This window comes from Dipodomys ordii, unplaced genomic scaffold, assembly GCF_000151885.1.
Source record: "Dipodomys ordii isolate 6190 unplaced genomic scaffold, Dord_2.0 Scaffold28, whole genome shotgun sequence".
NCBI lineage: Eukaryota > Metazoa > Chordata > Mammalia > Rodentia > Heteromyidae > Dipodomys > Dipodomys ordii.
Genome location: NW_012267244.1, coordinates 6,763,848 through 6,780,158, shown reverse-complemented (window position 1 = coordinate 6,780,158; position 16,311 = coordinate 6,763,848).

Sequence of the window (16,311 nt, the reverse complement as noted above, 5' to 3'; positions counted from 1 at the left end):
AAAGGAGGAGGGTACAATGCTTGATAAGAAATGTACTCATTATCTTGCCCATGTAATTGTAACCCCTCTGTACAGTATTTTCACAATTAAAAAAAAGAAATGATAAGAACTGTACTCATTACCTTGCTCATGTAATTGTAACCCCTCTGTATGGTATTTTCACAATAAAAAAAACTTATTAATAAAAAAATTCTGAAAAAAATCATATGTATATAAAACTGACCAAATTAATGTGATTCAAAAGATTTAAAACATAAAGGAATTGAATAAGACATTCTTAAATGTTTAACTGTCATGGACATTTAAGTAATTTTTGTGAATAATAATGTCACCTAGCCAAATGCTCTCCTATAGATAGCCCTTATCCAACATTTGTTAGCCAGCAGGCATGTTTAATATCTTCTTGAAGCTCTCTGTTCTTCAAGATGATCTAATTATTAATTTATATATATGTAATATCTTGTAACAGACCCTAGTCTAAATGAAAAAATTCTTTTATTCACTGGTCATATCATTTGAATTCAAATGATTCAAGTGGAAATAAAAGAATGAAACTCAGAAATATTTAAGTCAATTTACTTATTTTGAATAGATTTTGTTTAAATAATTAAAAGCCATTTATTATACTTGTTATGGTAGTTAAAAAGTGCCCACTGTCACCTATTAAAGTTCATTTCTCAACTCCAAATATATTACTTAGTAAATACTTGACTCTTGATGGAGAAATGCAATGAAAACATTTTGAGCTGTTTTGACTACAGATTTCAGGAGCAGAGTGTCAGGGAATAACTAGCACACAGCATAATCCTAGTTGCCAGAGGAGGACTGAGTGTCTGAAGCCAGCATTAGTGTGTCATAGTGATTTCTAGGACAGCTTGCGCTATATAGAAATACACTACTGCAAACATTTAAGCAATCTGATCATAGTAGTTTAGACTTGTTGCCCTAGCTATTCAGAGGTTGCATTCAGGAAGATCATGTTTGAGGCCAATCTGGGCAAAAAACTTGTGAGATTAAATCGGGGGTGGGAGAGGAAGGGGTGGAAGAGTGGGTGGGAGATGGGAAGGGATGGGAAGGGGAAACAAAGGAGGAGGCAACAATGCTTGATAGGAAATGTACTTATTATCTTGCCCATGTAATTGTAATCCCTCTGTATGGTATTTTCACAATTAAAAGAAAAGAAAAATAATAATTTTCTTTGGAAAAAAAAAGCTGAGTGTAAGGGTCCATTTCTCTCATCCCATCTATGCAAATGGTGTCAACAGAAGGATCTCAGTGTAGGATTTCCAGGATAAAAAGCAAAACTATAAGAACAATGAAAAAGGATGGAGGCATCTTTAATAAGTGATAGAATGCCTGCCTAAAAAGTACAAGGCTCATTACTGCCCCAAATAAAGCAAAACAAAACAGATTATTGCCAGTTATATAACATTATGCTTTACAAAAAAATTAAATCACAATGAGCTAGCTTTCATCCTACTTATTATTGATTGTCAATTAGAATATATCAGATACCAACCACATATCCTGAGGGCACCTGCAATACATGAAGAGTAGTAACAATCACAATACCTTTGTTTTAGTTGAACATTATTCTAGTTGTTTTTGTGCTGACTTTATCCATTTCTTCAGTGCCACATTGAAAGTATGCCACACATTGTATAAATACACTCATATTGCTGAACTTAGGCTTGGCCACACTACTTCATTTGGCTAATGGACTGTAAGTGGAATACTTCTATGAAATTTGAAGAAACTTCATTGTGTTACATTTTCTACACATTATTGACAATGCTCCAAATTGACAATCCCTAAAATTTGGGTGTTGAATTAAAGAAAATATGGAGAAAAGCCATGGTTTCTATCTTGACAACATTTATTCCAACTTTGTGATTTATTTATTCCTTCTTTTCCATCTTATCAAAACAGATAATTATAATAATTATTATATTCCAGAAATTAATGTATGGAATAGTTGAGATAATGCATTTAAAATACTTGAGACTATAGAATTTAGTAATCATTATTAATCACCTTATAGTAATTTCATTGACATCTTGAGGAATAGTCTCTGTATCTGATTCCTTTTTGAGGACTGATATAATAGTTAAAGCAATATTTTTCATAAATGCAGGTCACTTTTTATTCTTATATTTATTAATACTAAAAATTCATTATTTTCAGAATAATGCTTATTTTTATTGTGGATTCATGTATAGCTTGAGAAATTTCTGTGTGTTTATATATATGTATACACAAATACCATATCTGTTTGTCTATCAATCAATCTACCTACCTACCTATCATCTATCTACCTAATTTTACTAGACAAACCTTATGACATTGGAAAACTGGAGGATTCAAATGAGTCTCTTCTTTGTAGGCAATATCTATTTGTTTTGTTAAATTAGTAGGAAAAACTGGAGTTTCAATGCATTATCCACCAAGAATAAAATACTACTATTGTATTTTAAATTTTTTAACTAAAATAATCATATGAATCAAAAGCAAAAGAAAAGTGTCAATTTAAATTTGCTCATTTCTTTTTAATACCTGACTTAATTAAAAAAATCTGGATGTTCACAATGCTCTGCATTACACCTGTTATCATATATTGCTTTGCTTGAAGGAAATATGGCTTCATGCAGATTAACGGCACTAAAAGGAAGGAGTACTTTAGTGTTATTTTCAGATGATATGAGCATCTTCCTTTGATATCACATCAAAATTTTTCATGTGGCATTTTCTTACAGTTCAGTAGCTATATAAACTCTAATGTTCTATAACTAAGTGCTGTGTACTCTTCAATTAAAATCCATACAGCAGCTTGCACTTTGAAGACATCTGTTTTGTAACAGCACATGTTGGTTACTTGTAAAAATCAGTTTACTGAATCCTGTTCATTTTTCAAATTCTGATATATATCACTTCACATTTTTCTCCACAATCATACTTATTAACAGCCCTATCCAATATTTAATCCTTATAGGTTATAGATGTTTTCAGATTCTCAGTAGATTCCCAGTTTTAGTTTTTACTTGGAAATTATATTTTGTCTCTTGTAACAAATATGGCAAGTTGTTTTCTTGAACTGATAAGTTCATTTCATTGATTTTTGATTAAACATATGCCAAATACTTGAATCAGTAAACTGTAATTTGTCTTCAGTCTTTCAAATAAAAAGTATATCCCACAAATATGTGTCATAAAGTCCTCAAAATCATTTTCATGTATGGTAGCAGGTTTTACATTTACTCTTTGTATAATAATGCTGACAATTTTAAAGATATGTCCTTGGGCTACAGTGTAGCTCAGTGGTAAGGCAGTGATTTGGCACATGCAAAGCCCTGGGTTCTTCAATTCCCAGCACCATATAAAAAAGGGGCAAACAAAAACTGTCTTCAATGTTAGAGATTTAATAAGTAAATTCATTATATACAGCAAAGATTCTAGGTAAAATGGGGTAATCAGCTCTTCTTCCAAACTGATAGATGATATAAAAGAACACGATTAAGAATAATACAGAAATGTGGCAATGCCCTGAATTTGCTAAGATACAAATGGGTTTATCTAACAATGCCTTTGCAACATCAGGGCAATTGTCAACTATAAAAAAACAGAACCAACTAACATCCTAGTATTATTGTCAAAAGAGCTTTTACCTTTAAGACATGCTAAAATATCTTAGGAATTAGAGGTATCTTTAAAGATACCTAGAGAATTGTTTTAGATCAAGAGCTTTCCACTTTTGTTTTAGCTTTTAAAAATAATGGATATCTTTAAGAATTTGACAACAAAAGAATGAGAATAATAATTAGTAGAACACCTAACATGCCAAGTATAAACTAAACATCTTACACACTATGCTATAAGCCATGAATGCTGTATTATTGTATCACTTTTAATGGGAGGAAATTGATAGGCTTGAAAGCTTAAGTAATATTACAAGTTAATTTATTTGAAATTTGTTAAGCTGAGGATAGAATCCTGGAATTCTAATACAAAATTCTTGCTATTCTTTTTTACTTTATTTTTATTGTTATTGTAGAAATGATATACAGAGGGGTTACAGTTACACAAATCAGGTAATTAGTACAGTTCTTTTTTTTTTTTCTTTGTCAGTCATGGGTCTGGAACTCTGGGCCTGGGCACTGTCCCTGAGCTCTTCAGCTCAAGGTGAGCACTCTGCGTGTCACTTCTGGTTTTCTGATAGTTAATTGGAGAAAAAATCTTGCAGTATTTCCTTCCCAGGTTGACTTTGAACTGTAAGTGTGGTCCTCAGATCTCAGCCTCCTGAGTAGCTAGGATTACAAGTGTGAGCCTCCAGCCCACAGCAGTACAATTCTTTTTGAACCGTGCCTCTCTTCTCTCACTCTTAAGGTTTTTCCCTCCAGACCCCACCCACAAGATGTACAGTTCATTTGTCACATAGTCTTTAGTCCATATGTCCCAGTATATATAATTCAGTGTGCTTACTTGTAGATTTATAGGCATATTCTAGTTACCACAAATGAGGGAAAACATGCAACCTGTGTTTCTTTGGGTCTGGCTTATTTCACTTAATATAATTTCTTACAAGTCTTCCATTTTCTTTTGAATGGTACAACATCTTTCTTTACTGTAAATAAGTAGAATTTTATTATGGATCTATGGCAGATTTTCTTGATCCTCCCATCCACTGAGGGAGATCTAGGTCGATTTCATATATTGATTATGGTAAACTATGCTTCAATAGTATTCTTTGTGTTCTATTGGATAAATGCTCAAGAGTGGGATTGCTGGGTCATAGGGGAGCTCTATGTTTAGTCTTTTGAGGAACTTCCATATTGCTTTCCAGTGTGGTCGAACAAAATTACATTCCCACCAACAGTGTAGTAGCATTCCCTTTTGGCTGCATCCCCGCCAGCAGTCTTTATTGTTAGTTTTCTTGATAACGTTCATTCTAACTGGAGTGAGGTGGAATCTCAATGTTGTTTTGATTTGTATTTCTTTAATGGTCAGAGATGTTGAGCATTTCTTAATTTGCCTACTGGCCAATTTTATTTCTTCCTCTGAGCAGTGTCTCTTTAAGTCTTTTGCCCATTTGTTCATTGGGTTGTTGAGTTTTTAAGGTTTTGGGGTGCTTAATTTTTTGAGCTGAAAGTATATTTTAAGTATAATGCCCTTGTTTTATGCATAGCTAGTAATGATCTTCTTCCATTCTGTGGGCTTTCTGTTTATCTTGCTAGCTATGTCCTTTGCCATGAAGAAAGTTCAGTTTGATGCAACCCATTTATCCAGACATTCTTTGATTTGTTGTGGTTCTGGATCTCTGTGCCTAGAAGGCCTTGTATTTCCCTTACAACCCTGTAATTTGTTATTGGTTTCTGGCCTTACATTGAAGTCTTTGATCCATTCAGAATGAATTCTGGTACAGGGTGATACAAGAGTATCTAGCTTCAGTTTTCTACATGTTGATAGACAATTTTGCCAGCACCATTTGTTGAACAGGATGCCCTTGTTTTTTTTAAACCATTTATTTATTTATTTTTCTATAAAATATATGTCTGTACAAGAATTTGAGGTGATTTAGAGATGATGAAAAGTGAATTTTATATAATCAATTATTTTTCTGGAATTTAGAATGCATAAATATTCTAGAGGTTTTCCCTGGATACTTGGCCATACAGCAACACTTTATACTTTATTCCTAAATAAAATGAAGATAAATAAAATGAAAATAAATAAACAAAAATCATCTGTTTTATTCTCAACTTTGATCTATAGTTTTAGTAATAATAACCTATATCCCTTTTTATTCTGAAAATTTAGACTCTTCAATATCTTTTTCCCTTCTGATTTTTATTCTGAAAATTTAGACTATCATTTAGAATATCATTTTCCAGTCTCAAATTTTAGATTCTCATCCAAGTAAGCTCAATATTTTCTTTTGAATTGGTTAAACTTAACAAGCTCCTTTTAAAAACCCTGTTCTTTTTGTGAAACTGATTGAATTTCAGTGGCTCCACATAAACATTTAAGAGTTGTATATCATGCTGTAATAATCGGAAAAAACTTCCTTTTCCTGAGCATGTTATTTTCTTTTAGCTGTTTGACCTATGGGAACAGGAAACTTGTTGCATCCCTACAATGTCCCTTGTGTGACATCATTGGTGGTACTCTTGATAAGCAAGTCATGGTGATAAGAGGCTGTCTCTGTCACTTTACCCTGTCAAGGATTGATAGTCTCACAGTCTGTTCATTTTCTACTTTACTTGGTTTCTACTTTACTGGGTCTCTGTTCTGGGCTACTGAACTGTAGTCTAAAAAAAAACAGCTTCCTAACTTGTTACACTCTCCTCATTTTTCTCCCTGTTTTCCTCACTCCTAATCTCCCCAAGTTGTAATGATAATTTCCAACAAGAAATGTACTCACTACCTTACTTATATAACTGTAATCCCTCTGTACATCACCTTGGCAATAAAATTAAAATTATAAAAAAAACAGCTCCCTGTTATTTCTCCTTGCTTAACACAAATGCTCTCGTTATTTTTCCAGGAAGTTACTCATTCTTCCAAAATAAGTCACTTATTTATGTTGCCCTGGAACTTTGAGGAAGTGAGAAAAGTTCATGTCTGCCTTCTTAATAGTTGGGATTCAGACTACTATTAGGGATTTGAAGGTCAAGTTTGCTCTAACTTGCTCTGTAGTATGAGACTAGTTCCTTAAATTCTCCCAGCTTTAATTAAACCTCAACTAGTTTATGTATAAGATAATACATAATATGTATAAGATAATATATTATAAAATGTTATAAAATACCATTTATTTTATAAATGATGCATACTAAATACTCAATTTATTAGATAATAATAAACTTCTGAGTGCATTTGATCTTTTGTGGTATAATTATTTGTGTTTCTGTTTACAGCATGAATCTAAGTGGACATTTAAAACACATACTAGAACATTTAACAAACTCTGTTCTAAGCCCTACAATGACTCTATACTCAGCCCTAAAGCAAGGTCCATACTCTACCTCTTTCTGCCTCTATTCCCTTTTTTATTTTTATTTTTTTTGTTTGTTGTAGGGCTTGAACTCTGGGCATGGGCGCTGTCCCTCAACATTTCAGCTCAAGGCTAGAGCTCTACCTCTTGAGCCACAGTGCCACTTCCAGTTTTCTGAATGGTTTATTGGACACAAGATTCTCATGAATTTTCCTGCCCAGTCTGGCTTTGAACTGCGATCCTCAGCTCTCAGTCTCCTGAATAGTTAGGATTAAAGGTGTGAGCCACCAGTGCCCAGCTTCTGCCTCTATTCTTGCCTTCTATTTTCTCTACTTTCTTGCGACAGGCTTCCATTCTGATTTTACAATTCAGCTATCTCCTATCGTTGAGCTTTTGCCCTTACTGTTGCCTTTTTTTTTCTGGAATGATCTTTCCTCACTTGGTTTTCTAGAACCCAATTTTACCTCCGTCACCATCACTTCCTACACTGTTTATCAGGATTTCTTTGTTACTCATAACTTTTATCATTGCTATATACTTTGCTATTTTCCTTACTAACCCATATATTCTATAATGTGAAAATTTACCTCTTATTTATTTACCACCAAATACCTAGGCACAATGTTAAGTAGTTATTTAGCATTGTTGAAAAACAAAGAAATAATCTTTCCCATTCTTGAATTCCCTTCATAGTTTGTTTATGGCGGGGGTACACAGTAAATGTTGATTTAAACAAGTAAAATATATAACACACACTGTGTGTGTGTGTGTGTGTGTGTGTGTGTGTGTGCAAGTACTGGGACTTGAGATCAAAGTCTGGGTGCTATTCCTAAACTCCTTTTGCTCAGGGTTAGTGGTCTACCACTTGAGTCATAGCTCCACTTCCACATTTTTCTTTTTTAAAATCTTTGTAATCAACAATGAAAGATAATTTTCTGTGTGAACAAGCATTTCGATTCCATGGTACTGTGGATATTCACTGACCATTCCAGGGTCATTTTCAGAAAACCCTTATGAAGTGTTTATGTTTTTAATGTTCCTTCTAACACTCACTTCACAGCTAGAAAATGTAGAAAATGCTAGGTGTTTGGCATTCAGGTATGGGTTTTCTCTCCTGTGTCTGGAAGCATGAAAGAAGGTAGAACTTACCTTTGTACTTGTGAGATTTTTTTATGGGCTTTTGAATCATAAGAATTTTCATCAAGAGGTTTAGATCATCCATGACCAGTTTTTACTCCAACTAGCAGTGTTGTATTTATAAAGGCTTAGAACAAATAATTCTGGTGCAGTGTTGGATTACAGCCAGCATTTATAGAAATTGGCTTTCCCATCTTTCCATTCATGAATTAAATCCCAGCCAAGTTGCAGTTCCATTCTTTCTTATCTGCTCATTATTCTATGCTATAGGCTTTGGGGAAATACTTAAAAATCACTTTCTCAAGTTTGTTCTTTTGGAACTTGTCTTTAAGCTTTTACTAGTTTTAAATCTTAAATATGTTACAAAAAGCCTTTTGTTTGAAATAAGAGTGATGTGTTTTGCATGCACTGCTAGGAAATATGAACAGACATGGGTGTTACTAAGCCTTCTCCAAGTGTAAGGGAAGTGGTTAAGTAGAGTGTTAGGTATTCTTAGGTGACAATTGCTCAGAAAAATAGTTGCTATAGATACCGATAATTATCAAACTGACCACAGAGACTAATACAGAAAATTGTGAAGAAGCCAGGTTACTTTTTATATTATGGTTTATTACATTATAATTTTTGCTTAATAAAGTCATTAGTGTCACATCAAATATAAAACAAGACACTGCACACAAAGCGTGAAGCTATGGATGGGAATTTGACAAATATAAATTATTTTATCTTCAAACAAAATGCAAGAATTGTGTACCTGAGCCACCTTTTGATTTGGAGAATTTGTAGATGAAAATATTTTAGGCTCATTCACGGGTCTTACTGTGAGAAATTATTTCCCCTCCAATTGCTCTCTTATTGGAAAGCAGTCACTGTGCACCTGAGGCTTCCTGGCAAGACCCTGGGCAACAGCAGCCAGAGTCAGGATACTAGCATCATCAGGTCCAAAGTCCAATGACATAGAACTGTGAGTAGATGTCCATCTTTCCATAGTAGAGTCTTCAGTCTTTCCAGGAATATCATTGGCCTTGGCCTGACAGTTGCTCCTTATGTCACCTATCTACAATTTCAGGAAGCTGACTTGTACCATTGCAAGACAGCCTGCAAGAATGTACTGGCTGGGGCTGGGAAGGTAGCTCAGTGGTAGAGCGCTTGCCTTGAATGCATGAGGCCCTGGGTTCAATTCCTCAGCACCACATAAGCAAAAAAGAAAAAAGCCGGAAGTGGCGCTGTGGCTCAAGTGGTAGAATGCTAGCCTTGAGCTGAAGAGCTGAGGGACAGCGCCCAGGCTCAGAGTTCAGGCCCCACGACCAGACACCCACCCCCCAAAAAATAATAATGTACTGGCCCACCACAGTCATTATCACAGCATCCATACATCAGCAGTGCCTTTTGCTAGAAGACATGCTGAGGATCAGGCTCTGTCTAGTCTATCAGCATGAGTAATGTTCAGGTGACAGGCAAAGTATATGGCTTTTCTGGTACCATTATCAAAGAAGAGCATATCCATTGCATATCTATCTATCTATCTATCTATCTTGATCCCAATCTGTCATCACTTTTGTGAAACTTACCTGTATATTCTAATCATCTAATTTTATCATCACTTAGACACAAAAAATATTTTGAAAGAACAATGTCCATCTATTTTACTAGGAGCAGAACTATGTACTAATATTCCTCATTTTGTCTCGGTTTACTAATTTGTAAAATAACAAACATTAAATTGGTTGTAGAGATTAAATTTATGAATATAAAACACAATTTTGCCTTGTTTGTAGAATGTGATTGGTAAGCATTGGATACCTTATTGTCAGAGTGACTATTTTATGTTCAATGTTATATCTAATGACATTGAGACTGGCTAAATATCACATATGAAATGTAATGTGGGGTTATAAAATAACACCTACATTACTGAATACAAATCCTGTTGAACAAAGATTATGTCTGACATCAATATATAGCCATTTAGTAAACATATTTAGTATGTAGGGAATCCTTCATTATTCACTGAAAAGACTTCAGATTTTAAATTTTGTGTGCAATAGGATCACCTGGAGAACTTGTTAAAACCCCAGTTGTTTGTTTCTGTCACTAAACAAGATGATTCACTGGTCTAAGGTAGCAACTAACAGGTTTCTTTTCTATGAAGTCACATGGGATTTGATACTGCTAGTGCAGGGACCATTAAATAATGTGGTCCAATGTCCCTGGAGCTTATCAATTTGCTTATATTTCCCTTGTGTTTAACTCATGTCTTTATCTTTACTAGTTTACTTTTAGAACTTTTGGTTTGGAGTATCAGATTTGAAAATAAGAAGAGCTGAATGCTTGGATGTTTGGACAGGAAACCATAAGAAATAGAAAATCATCAAGGACAAGTATTTTGATAAAATGGCATTTTTTACCTTTTCACTGGTAGTGTTTTTCAAACTAAAATATGCGTTAAGTATTTAATGGAAATTTACTCTCTATTTTATAGTAGTTTTGAGAAGATCCTAGAGGTTTCCTCTTATAACCATCTTATAAGTTACATGGCTATCATTTGTGACTGTGTGGAACAGTAGAAAGTATTAGTCATGAGTGATTCACTCTGAGTATTTACTTCTACAAAGGTTAAAGGATGTTTCCTTGATGAATTCCCTTTCTCCTGCTTTCGTGGAATATCAGATTCATGCACTGAGTAACAGGTCAAACTTAGAATATGATGTGTTACAGGGTAGATGAGACGGGAACGTGAATGGAAATGCATTTCATGGCTAGTTGTAAAGCTGCTTCGGTATTTTCACAATAAAAAAATTAAAAAAGAACGTTATTAATAGGAACAACAAAATCTCACTTCTAAAACTACATTTTTCTTTTTGAAATTTGTAAATTAGAATTTTAAATGAATACTACTCAGGCTGAATATTCCGATCTCAAGATGAGTTATAAAATTCTTATTTTTTTTCTTTCAAATTAGAGGAAAAAGTAAAAAAGCATCCCATCAACTCTAGACATTCAGTAAACTTTGGGGCATATAAAATGAGCAATTGATGGGTATGAAAAAATTCCAGCAATCATAGGCAATATATACAAGCTGCTGCTACTTATATGTACATTTTTATGCTGCAAACTTTTTTTTAAAAGAGACTGGGCAGTAATACCAACTATAAATGGAGCCCTTTCAAGTCCAAAAATGAATTTACTCATTTAATAGTGAAGACTTACCCAATATGGGTGTGAACAGTTTCCATCACACCTGTATCTAAATTTGACCTTGTCTTGGAAACACTTCACCTTGTTGGGTGTATGCATGTAAAAACACTCATTTTACTTTAAAATATCTAATTTAGTATATTTAACCTAACTTTACCATGTAGTGTGACTCAGAAGATACTCTCCTAAATACCTAAATCAACATGTCCAAAAACAGGTGACCACAGGCATGAGGCCTGGGGAGACAGTTTTGAAATAAAAGCCAAAGAAAACTGTCCCTTGTTAAATAGGCATGCTATTTAGAAACAAAGTCGCCCTTTTCAGAAGTGTGCTTTTGGAATGTTTCCAGCTTTGGGATGACATTAAGCAAAATAGAGTCCTTCAACCGTGTTCTCTGCTGATCTTGGAAATCAGGCATGGCCTCAGGCTTGCCACCGGAAGTACCATTTTGGGGCTGGGACAGAGAAACAGCTGAAGACAGAAAAGCTTGTTGCTAAGACAAGATGTACTTGAGCCTTTCTCCACACAGCTGCATCCTCAAAGAGGATAAATGAGGGCATATTCACTTATTAATCAACCAAAAGGATCATCGTCACAGAAAAAAAAAAAAAAGCTCCAATCAAGTTCTCGGATGTTTTGGTTCTTACATACAATTACTAATTGCCTGGAAGTCTGCCTTTAATTGTTGGCCCTGGGCCGCTTTTCTCTAGCTATCCAGTCAAGTAGCTGAGCCAGCTCCTTCAATCATGTCTATGGTGAGAGAATTGGATTTTGACACATTCATCTGTCTCTTACTGAATTTGCTAGAAAGGCAATGGCAACCCAAGTTTGAGTGGGGGAGAAGCCTAGTGATTGGAGAGATACAGCCCATAATGAATATTCCAGCTGGAATATTGCATATCTTTTGGTAGAGTCCACTTACATTTGGTTCATATGTTTTGTTTTTCTTTTCTCCTCATGTGCAGCTTTCGATTCTACAAAAATGCCTATTGAAAACTTCATGTTTAATGATGTCAATAAGATTGTGCCTGTCTGCTTCAGGTTGAGCTTCCTGTGAGCCAGAGAGAAGAGATGTTTCCGGGATGGAGTCAGTTATAAGGCCATGCTGTGCTGTGAGATGGAGACAGCAACTCTTCCCAGCAAGTGTTCACTATTTAAAGACAGATTCTGAGACACTTTGATTTGTTATGCTCTAAGGAGTCCTCCATTCAGGCTTTGATCTCATCCTTTGTATTCCCTGAGAGGAAACAGAGACTGCAGAGGGACAATAACTTGCAGGGCTTGCTCAGATGTGAATCCATGACTAGTTCCCATGTGTTTTGATTCTCAAAACAAGAGTATGAGTTTGAAGAGAGTTTCCAGAATTGACAAGCTGTCTCTAAGACCTTAGATTAAGAACCAAAAGACATTCTGAAGTATAAGATTATGATACTTTTCTTATAGAATATTTTGCTTTCTTTGTCTTTATTAGGAATAAGCCAGCTGTTAATGATTTGCAATGTATAGAGAAAAAGATGAAGAGATTAAGAAGATATATGGATCTCTTCCTTGAAGTGACAATGTCTCAGGAAGACTTTGGAGGTAGGCTTAAGAACTGAGAGGAGAAAAAATTTTATTATTAAGGGCTCCTGTTTCCTTTTGGGTGATGCTGTTGTTGTTTCCTTATATAATCTTCCCTTCAAGTTGCAAATATTAGAAAATTTCTGTATCTTGTAAACCATATAGACACTTGTGAATTTCTACCTTTGAACCAACTGAATAAGCTACTGCCAAGGTACAGGCAAGTCTTGTGGAGCTGTATCTAGGGAGAAGATTAAACCCAAAATACTAAAAATAAGATAATGAACAAACTTTTAAACAAAAGACTTTGTTTGTAATACAGGAAAATACAGAAGAAAATCATCCTTTATGAGTTTGAATACAACAGGCAGATTTTCCTCATTTTGACACCATTAATCAGAAATCTAATCTTTATGAATCTTGTCTGCTTTGGAAATACAACCTTTACATTCTTCACAGTCATGCTTTTTCTTCAATAGTACAAATTTTTGAATTTCAGTTGAGAAATTAAAATACATTGAACCAAACTTCCTCCCTTCCTCTTCCTTCCCCCCTCCCTCTGCTCTCTCCCTCCCTCCCTCCCTCCCTCCCTCCCTTCCTCCCTCCCTCCCTTCTTTCCTTCCTTCCTTCCTCCTACCCTCCCTCCTTGCCTTCCTTCCTCCTACCCTCCCTCCTTGCCTGCTTCCTTCCTTCCTCCATGTCTTTCCTTCTCTTACTTTCTCCTCTCTCTCGTGTGTGTGTGTGTGTGTGTGTGTGTGTGTGTGTTTATTGCTAGTACTGGGGCTTGAACTCAGAGCCTAAGGTTGTCCCAACATTTTTAGTTAAGGCTGTTTCTCTGCCACTTGAGTCACATCACCACGTCCAAGCTTTGTGCTGGTTAATTGGAGGTAAGAGGATCATATCCTGGGCTTTTTGGCTTGGGCTGGCTTCCAAAGGTGATCTGCAGATCTCAGCCATTTGAATACCTAGGTTACACTAGGTTACAGTCTTTGGCCACCAACAGAAATTTACTCTTTGCCTTAAAAAATATAGCAAGACCCTAAAATATATTAAAAACAAATAAACAAAAAATCACACAAAAAACCCCTGAAGATACTCTCAATAACAAAGGTTAAATGGGAGAAGAAGGTACTCAATGACTGTCATTGGCACTTTAGCCACATTTCACCTCATCTCTCCTTTAGACTCAGTTTCCTTTTCTGTTAGCGATAATAGTTACAAAAATCTGTTTTTAAGGATGGAAATTTTAGGATGGTAATGTGTTAGTAAAGGTTAGAATCAACAAATAAGGGTATCAATAAGTTTTGGAAGGGAGTGCTTATGTTCTGGGATAAAGGGGGGCCATACTATTAGGAAGGGGCAAGAATGAGCAGGCTAAGCTGAGGTACTAACTCTAAGAAATTCAAACTGAGAAGATATAGGTGCTCAGCATGTTTGTTTATTCATCTTTATAATCAGAACACAGCCACAGCATCTTATGACTCTTAAAAATTATTTATGTTAAAAAATACATGTTCACTGCTTAACGATGTTGAAAATACAAACAACTGTAGAAAAAACAACCTCCCAGAATCCTACTGTTTACATTTCAAGGTCTTTCTTTCTACATATTAGTCACAGGAATCTATTTTCAGAGCCATAGCTGGTTGGGGCTGTTATGAGTGGATATTCCACCATTGAAATGATAAAGGCTCCATTGCCTATGAGAATTCAGGGCATTAGTATGGCTAGTAGAGGATCTGTGGTTTATTAACACTGTGAGTTCAGTAATGATATATCCCTCCATTTCCCTTAAGACTCATTCTAATATCTTGCCCTCAGCAAACCATTCTTCCTTTCATTTTGACAAATTACAATGAACATATTATTTTCTCTTTGGTCCCTAATTAATATCTTTATGTTTATATTTGCCTATCATGATGTAATTTAAACAATATTAAGTTTTATTATTCAATGTTTTATTTTTATTTTTTATTTTTGTCAGTCTTGGGGCTTGAACTCAGGGCCTGGGCACTGTCCCTGATCTTCTTTTGCTCAAAGCTAGTGGTCTACCACTTGAGCCACAGCATCACTTCCAGCTTTTTCTGTGTAAGTGGTACTGAGGAATCGAACCCAGGACTTCATGTATACTAGGCAAGCACTCTACCATGAGCCACCTTCCCAGCCCTATGCAGTGTTTTTTTAAAATTATTTTTAATTATCTTGAAGTAGTTATACAAAGGAATTTCAATTCGCAAGTGAGTTTGTAGGTACATCTTGATAAATGTCACACCTCAAGATTAATTTTTTTAAATTAGGAAACAAGGAAAACCTTTTTATAGTAAATTACTTGTACTAAAAAATGGAACTATTAGTCAAATGATTATGGCTCAACCCTGGAATCCTAGCAACTCAAAAGACTGTGATCTGGAGATCTGAAGCATCTTGATTTAAAGACAGCTAAGACAGAAAAATTAGTATGACTCCATCTTCAAAATCACCAGCAAAATGTTGAACTAGAGGCATTGATTAAGTAGTAGAGTTATAACCATGAACATGAAACCTAAGTAAGAATGAGAGTACTGAAGTCCAAGACAAGGTATTGGCACACTAAACAAGATTACAACAAAAACCGAAATAAAACAAAAAAGAATGCAACTATTAGCCTAAAACTATATGGAAAAAATGTAAGGATTTGTATGTGTATGTGTGTGTGTGTGTGTCTGTAGTGGGTCTGGGTGCTGTCCCTGAGCTCTTCAGCTCAAGGCTAGTGCTTTACACTTTGAGCCACAGCACCACTTCGGTTTTATTCTGGTGGTTAATTGGAGATTAGAGTCTCATGGACTTTCCTTCGTTGGCTGGCTTTGAACCACAATTCTCATATCTCAGCCTCCTGAGTAGCTAGAATTACAGGAGTCACCCACTGGCTTCCTGCTAATGTAAGGATTTTAAAACATTGAAAATTCCACTGTAGAATGTTGTTACTAGTTCACTTAATATAATGATGCAATGTCATTCTTTCTGATGGAGGCATAGAATTCCATTGTGTATGTATACCACATTATCTTGATCCATTCATCTAGTGAGGGGCACCTGGGTTGGTTCCATATTTTAGCTATGGTAAATGATGCTGCAATATACATAGTTGTCCTGGTAGCTTTAGTATGGTCTTGTTTGTGATCATTTGGGTAAATGCAAAAAAGTGGGATTGCTGGTCATAGGGGAGCTTTATGTGGAGTCTTTTATTTTTAATTGTGAGAATACCATACAGAGGAGTTACAATTACATGAGCAAGATAACGAGTACATTTCTTATCAAGCATTGTTGCCTCCTTGTCTTTTGAGGAAACTCCATACTGCTTTCCAAAGTGGTTGAACAAGTTTACATTCCCACCAACAATGCAGTAGAGTTCCCTTCTGTCTACATTGCCTCCAGCATCTGTTGTTATT